Below are 6,657 nucleotides of genomic sequence, written 5' to 3'. Positions count from 1 at the left end.
TAGGCCTTGAGAGTGGGCTTTGTCTCACCTAACTTTAGACATCTGAAATTCATCTAGCTATCCTAAATAGTCAATAGAAATACACATACCTGCAGAGAACAGGAGGTGAGATTCATCTTCCCATGTGTCTTTCAAAGGGGCATCTATGTGTGAAAGAGATTCTAGTCAGAACTGTGCTCAGTACAGTCCATGAAGTTGAGAGAGTTGATAATTTTATTCTGTAGGATATAGCCCCAGAGGCTGAAGGGCTCTCCATGCTCCAGTGCCTACCAGTCTTCTCAATTCTTCCAATCCTTGAGTTGAATGCCAGCAGAAAAAAGTTTTCTTTTCAGAATTCCCCTTTTCCTGCTGTTTTATACAAGTGTGTTTGCCCTTGACTTTGAAAACCCAAGGCTGTTGAACAGAAAAAAGATAGCCCCTTCTTTCAGATCCAAAATCACACATCTGTTTGCAGGGGGAAGAGGTGTAACTGTGTGTGTGAATGGGAAGTATACCCACCCACAAAACAGATCCAATCTTTAGTAACCGACATCTAGTAAGTGAGGATGCCTAGAATTTTCTGATCTTTATTTCTCTTTTTTTTTTTTTTTAAGATTTTCTAGTCAGTTGAAAAATTCTTCTGTATTTGTGTGAGACTAGAAATGTCCATAAAGCTTCCTGTGTAAGGGCAAGCCTTTGTACTAGACGATGAATATTTAGAATATTGTATTTTCATCTGCCTCAATCCATTTCCTTATTTTGGAAATATTTTTGTTATTTAAAGTAGTAACTTTCAAGATGTATTTTTAGAAGGTGTAAAAATGGAGATCATCATTTGTATCAAAGAAAGACAAAGAAAACCCCTTCAAACCATCCATTCCATCATTTCAATGTTGTATTTTTGAATTTTCAAGATGTAACTCAAATTCTCACTTTAAAATCACTTTTAAACGTTATTTCTTCACACAAATTTGTTATTGATCCATTTCTATGCTTAAAAATGCTATTTAGGGAAGAGCCATTTACTGTAACTACTTCACAGTTTAGAAATTATCAAAATAGAGGGAGGGAGGGAGGGAGAGAGGAAGGGAGGGAGGGAGGGAGGGAAGGAAGGAAGTGTGGAAGGAAGTGCGGAAGGAAGTGAGGAAGGAAGTGTGGAAGGAAGTGCGGAAGGAAGTGAGGAAGTGCGGAAGTGCGGAAGTGCGGAAGGAAGGAAGGGAGGGAGGGAGGGAGGGAGGGAGGGAGGGAGAAAGAGAGAGAGAGAAAGAAAGAGAGAAAGAGAGAAAGAGAGAGAGAGAAAAAGAAAGAAAGAAAGAAAGAAAGAAAGAAAGAAAGAAAGAAAGAAAGAAAGAAAGAAAGAAAGAAAGAAAGAAAGAAAGAAAGAAAGAAAGAAAGAAAGAAAGAAAGAAAGAAAGAAAGAAAGAAAGAAAGAAAGAAAGAAAGAAAGAAAGAAAGAAAAAAAGAATTTCCCAAATATTAGAAATCTGAAAAATTATAAAAATTATAAAACATTTGTGTGTATGATATTGAAGTGCCAGGACTGTTACTAGATATAATAATGCTAAACTGAACATATATGTGAGACCATACCAGTTAAACTCAATGGACAATGGTTTCTCAGAATCAAGAGTCTGTTATTTCTATCTTAAACAAGTTACTGCTACTGCACAGTATGAATATTATCATAGAATAATAGAACGGTTCGGGTTGGAAGGGACCTTAAAGTTCACCGAAATTCACCCCCATGTCATTGGCAGGGACACCTTCCGCTAGACCACGTTAAGCTCAAAGAGCCATTCAAGCTGGCCTTGAACATTTCCAGGAATGGGTCACCCACAACATGTTCCAGTGTCTCACAAGCCTCATGCAAGGAATTTCTTCCCAATATCCAAACCAAATATATACTCTTCAGGTTTTAAAGCCATCAACACTTTTCCTATCACTACTTGCTCATCTCCCTCCTTCTGGTAGGCTGCCTTTAGATACTGGAGGCGTGCTATAACGTTTCCCCAGAGTCTGCTCTTCTCCAGGCTGAGAAGATGCCTGGAGCACTCGGGCTTCATTACAGATCCCCTGTGCTACACTAGGGGCTCAGACCATTTATCTTATTAGACTTGTTGTGTGATGCTCAGCCACTGTTCTTTGTTCTTCATTGTGGTACAGGTCATAAATCATTGATTGCTTTAATAAAGGCACACTTGAAACTATAAGAGCTAAATTTTAAAACCAAATTGAAACATAAACTTTAAGAGATTTAGAGATTTTAGAGGAGCTAAGATTTTAGTTAGAGATAAGCCTTACTAGAGTTAATTAAAATAAATGAGTAGGCCTTGATGAAGTTAAGAGTTAGTAGTTAACTAATAATTGATTGCTTGTCAACACAATGTTTAGTTAGCTGGGTTTATAATGAAGAATATAGAAACTGACAAATAGCTTTTAGGAACATAAGACAGTTGTGGGCCTCCTCTGTTTTGAAACCAATTGAAGACAAGGAATGGGAGTTCTACCAAGGTTCATTTGTCATATTTGCATTGAAAAGGTAGAAAGGTCAGAATGAGGAAGACTTCATTTACTTCCTCATTTTGGCACCCCTCCAACACGAAAGGGACCACCGACCCATTTCAAGGAACAAACTACGCATGCTTAATAGCTTTTGAAATGATTAGCATACAAAGCGAGGAATGGGATGTACCAAAATGATGAATATGTATTTGTATTTTGGGTATTCAATTCTTGTGTGGATAAAAGGACTCTGTAATCATTTGAAAGGTGCGGTGTGTATTTGGGAGCTATCCCACACGCTGCCTGGCGTTGCAATAAACATACACTTTCTAACTTTAAACTGTTAGAGAGTTTTTTGTCCGTCACAGTTGGATATCGGTACTAGATCAATATCCATATTTCTTTAATAAATCAGTTTCTCCTCGAGTCAGGTCTTATGAGCTCTCAGAGAACCTACCACATCCGAGATAGCTCAGCTACCTCAAATGGCATAAAATTAGCAGGATGGCTTCTGAGGTAGTGTTGGAAACAGGAAAAGTTCTAATAAATGGCAAAATAACAAAGCTCTTACAAAGAAAAACCTGAGCCAGGGGCAAGAGGTTTTTGCTCCTGCTAAAACACTCCACAAAAGCAATTATTTCCTTTGTTCTCTTCTTTTCCTAGTGAATTACCTTGGTGGGACCTTTTGGCCTCTGTCCAATTGGCAGCCCCAGGTCTGAGGTGAAGTCCCAAAGGTCCTATGAAGTGTCTTTTTAGCAAATTGAGGAGAGAAACTTCTGGGCTTTTTTTCTCTTTAAGCAGACAAAGAATAATTTGGTCACTCCATCAACAGGGGGCACATTCCTACATCTCACCCTTTCTATATATATAAAAAGGAAAGAGGAGAAAGGAACATGATCTGAAAAAGTCTCACTTTGGTTGACAATTTGTAGTTATGCTAATGATTTTTAAATTTGGTTATAATTTTTACTGCTTGTAAACTATTCTCTCCTAACTTTGGTGAAGTGTTTTTCCAGGTATGCCTCAAGTTTCTGGCTATATATGATTTGAACATATAGAACTTCAAAGCATTTTGAACATATGATTCAAAGGTAGGTTAATAACTTTTTAACACAATAGTAGTGACTTAGAGGACTTTTTTCAGTGCAAAACTATTTTTAAACAATTTTAACTAGTGCAAATTTAGAAAACACAGCCTCTACTTTAAGAAATATTTTCACATTAGAATATGGTTGGCTCTCACTCAGTTATTTTTGAGTTCTTCTTCTGGTGTCTTCTGCTGCTCTTGGATTGGCTGTACCTGTGGTTTAACATTTTTTGCAGGGACCCATTGAAGACCTGCATTTGTAGAAATGCATGCAAACCCCCTCCCCCATGTCACAAGAGGATGGGGGCCTGAAATTTGTCCTGTCTCTGGATCCTTGATGAAGATTGGTGGCCTTTCCTTTAGTTTCGCTTGACTGGTATTGGCAAAATGTCTGAAAATTGGTGGTACTTGCTCCATAAAAGAATAATTTAAGAAATTAAAAACATATATAGCTTTATTCAGCCTCTTTGTGGTAGATGACACTTCCGTCCCTCCCTTTTGCCTTTCAAGCATCATTTTCAGTGATCTGTGTGCTCTTTCTACAATAGATCGGCCTGTGGAAGAATGTGGAATACCTGTAGTGTGTTTGATAGCCCAGATTTTGAAAAACTGTAGTTTATTAGAAATGTAGGCTGCTCCATTCTTGAGGAATGCCTAGGGATGCAAATGCTTGTAAGAAATGTTTAATTACATCTCTACTCTTTTCTCCTTGCAGAAGCAAAAATTGCTCTTGAGAATGTATCTATTGATAAGTATGCATGTTTGAACCATGCAAATGACTGATATTCAGTTATGTCAGTTTGCCATATCTGCAGGCTATTTAAGCCTTGAGGGTTAACCCCTGTTGCTATTGCTGGTATGGCAATTTTGGCAATCTGGACATGATTGAACAATCATTTTAGCCTGATTCTAAGAGATGTTAAATGTTCTTACTAAGGCAGGTGCATTTTGATGATAGAAAGCATGGCTCATTCTGGCTTGTTCAATAATATTGGGAAGTGTATTCTGTATTAGCATGGCTAAAAACTCAGCCATGGCATTGCCTTCTGCAAGGAAACCTGGGATGCAGGATGTGAATGAATGTGTATTACGAAGTAAGGTTCCTGTCGAATAGAAAAAAGGAAGATTAATTTCTTGAGCAAACCGTATAGCTAGCTGGTCATTGGAAATCTCTTTTAGCAGATTCTTCTGCTCTCTCCACTACACCTGCAACATAGAACGAATCAGTTACTAAATTAAAAGGAAACGTGCATTTTAAAAAGACCCGCACAACTGCCATTAAGTCTATTATTTATGAAGAACCGTCTACTTCTTCAATATCTGATTCCCATTTTTGGTCTCTGGATTTTGCCAGGCAGTCACAGATTTTTTTGACTTCCCTGAACTGTCTGTGAAAAATGTAATTGCATCTAGGGGTGCATGACTTCTTAAGGGCTTAGGAATTAATTTTAGAGATTAATTTAGTAGCTCATGTTTGGGATAATTGACTGTTATTTTCCCTGTAAAATTTTCTAGAGCAAATTGCATAACCTCTGAATGCTGAATTAGCCATTCCAAATAGATGGATGTGACAGGCAGAAAGATTTCAGCAAAATCCTTTCCTGAAAGGGAAAATATCCTGTATCTATCCTTTATAACCAATTGTGATAGAATTTCAGGGCAAGTTTTTATAGTTTTACCCAGCTCACGAGATAGGAAAACACGTTCTAAGATTATCAGATGGTCCTTCTTCTCTGGATCCCACTGGAATATTAGACCGTGAAGCTGTGGACACTCCCCTAAAACTGCAAACAAAAAAGACAAGTTAGGATTATATTGATGAGCCTGGCATGATTGGATGGCTCACATCACTCTATCTAAAGCACTTTGGGCTTCTTTGTTGAATTCTCATGGTGAGTTTAAAGCTGTGTCTCCCTTCAGTAGATCAGAGAAAGGAGCTAAGTCCTGTCTTGAGATGCCTAGCAGTGGACAAAGCCAGTTCAGAGTCCTTACCAGCTGCTGCACTTCATTCAGTGTTCTTGGATTTCTCTTTAGTTGGAGTGGTTAAGGAGTTACAGTTTGTTCTGTATTGTTCGCTATTGTTATTTTGCCTTTTATTAAAACTTTTTCTGTATCCTAAGTATTTCCAGGAAGGAAATGTGTGTATTTTTTCCTTCGCTGTTGTGAGTCCTGCTTTCTCCACTGCTGAGATGACCTGATCTGTTGTCTCCTGCATTGATGCTTGGTCCTTTGCTGCTACCAAAATATTGCCCATATCATGCAAGATGAGGGAATTTGGGTATTGCACACGAACTGAAGAAAGTACTTTTGCTACATACCACTGGCATATACTCGGAGAATTGCGCATACCTTGAGGAAGTAGGAGCCAATGGTATCTTTTTAAAGGGGCCTGCTGATTTATTAATGGCATGAAAAAGGCAAATCTTTGTGCATCATCTGGATGCAAATGAATATTGAAAAAAACAGTCTTTTAAACCAATAACAGTTAACTTTCAATCCTTTGAAATCATAATGGGAGAAGGTAAACCTTATTGTAAAGAACCCGTTTCTTGAATCACTTTGTTAACGTTTCTGAGATCCTGCAATAACCTCCATTTCCCACTGTTTGGCTTTTTAACTAGGAAAACTGGAGTGCTCCAGGGGCTGGTAGTTGAGGTTAGTCCTGTTGTGTTTGCAGTTGACTCTTGATTCCCAGAGATTGCATTGTATCACAATGGTCTCCTGGGTGCCACAAGGCCCTCCTGTGTCACAATGGACATTTCCTTCCATCAGATTCCATTGTGACACAATGGCCTCCCTGGTGCCATGGGGCCTTGCTTGCAAGCGTTGTTTCTGCTAGGCCTGGCAATGTCCCAGAGGCATCTTGGTCATTGTAGACCCTTGGATCCATGAGATTCCATTGCATCACAATGGTCAGGTGAGTTCCATGACGCTGCGCTGTGTCACAATGGACACTGAGTTCCACATGCCCTGGAATTATCCAAGTGGCATCTGTGCTCCATAAGGGCCTGCGTTGTTCAAAACCGAAACTTTTTTCCCCAAGATTCCTTGCTTTACAGTGCCTGGCTTTCATGAGGCCTCCCTGTAAA

General features: G+C 38.9%; 1 long non-coding RNA gene across 1 annotated transcript; it reads right to left on the bottom strand.

Annotated features, from left to right (window-relative positions):
* Positions 1–4,004: 4,004 nt before the first annotated feature.
* On the bottom strand, positions 4,005–6,365 carry LOC128813986 (uncharacterized). The gene is made up of 3 exons (XR_008439239.1): positions 5,918–6,365; positions 5,248–5,352; positions 4,005–4,774 (listed from the first exon to the last, which is right to left on the bottom strand). It is a non-coding gene; the product is annotated as an uncharacterized LOC128813986 (long non-coding RNA).
* Positions 6,366–6,657: the final 292 nt, after the last annotated feature.

The sequence above is a fragment of the Vidua macroura genome, chromosome 13 (genome assembly GCF_024509145.1).
Source record: "Vidua macroura isolate BioBank_ID:100142 chromosome 13, ASM2450914v1, whole genome shotgun sequence".
In the NCBI taxonomy this organism is placed as follows: Eukaryota; Metazoa; Chordata; class Aves; order Passeriformes; family Viduidae; genus Vidua; species Vidua macroura.
This window is presented reverse-complemented; position numbering and strand designations above follow the sequence as displayed.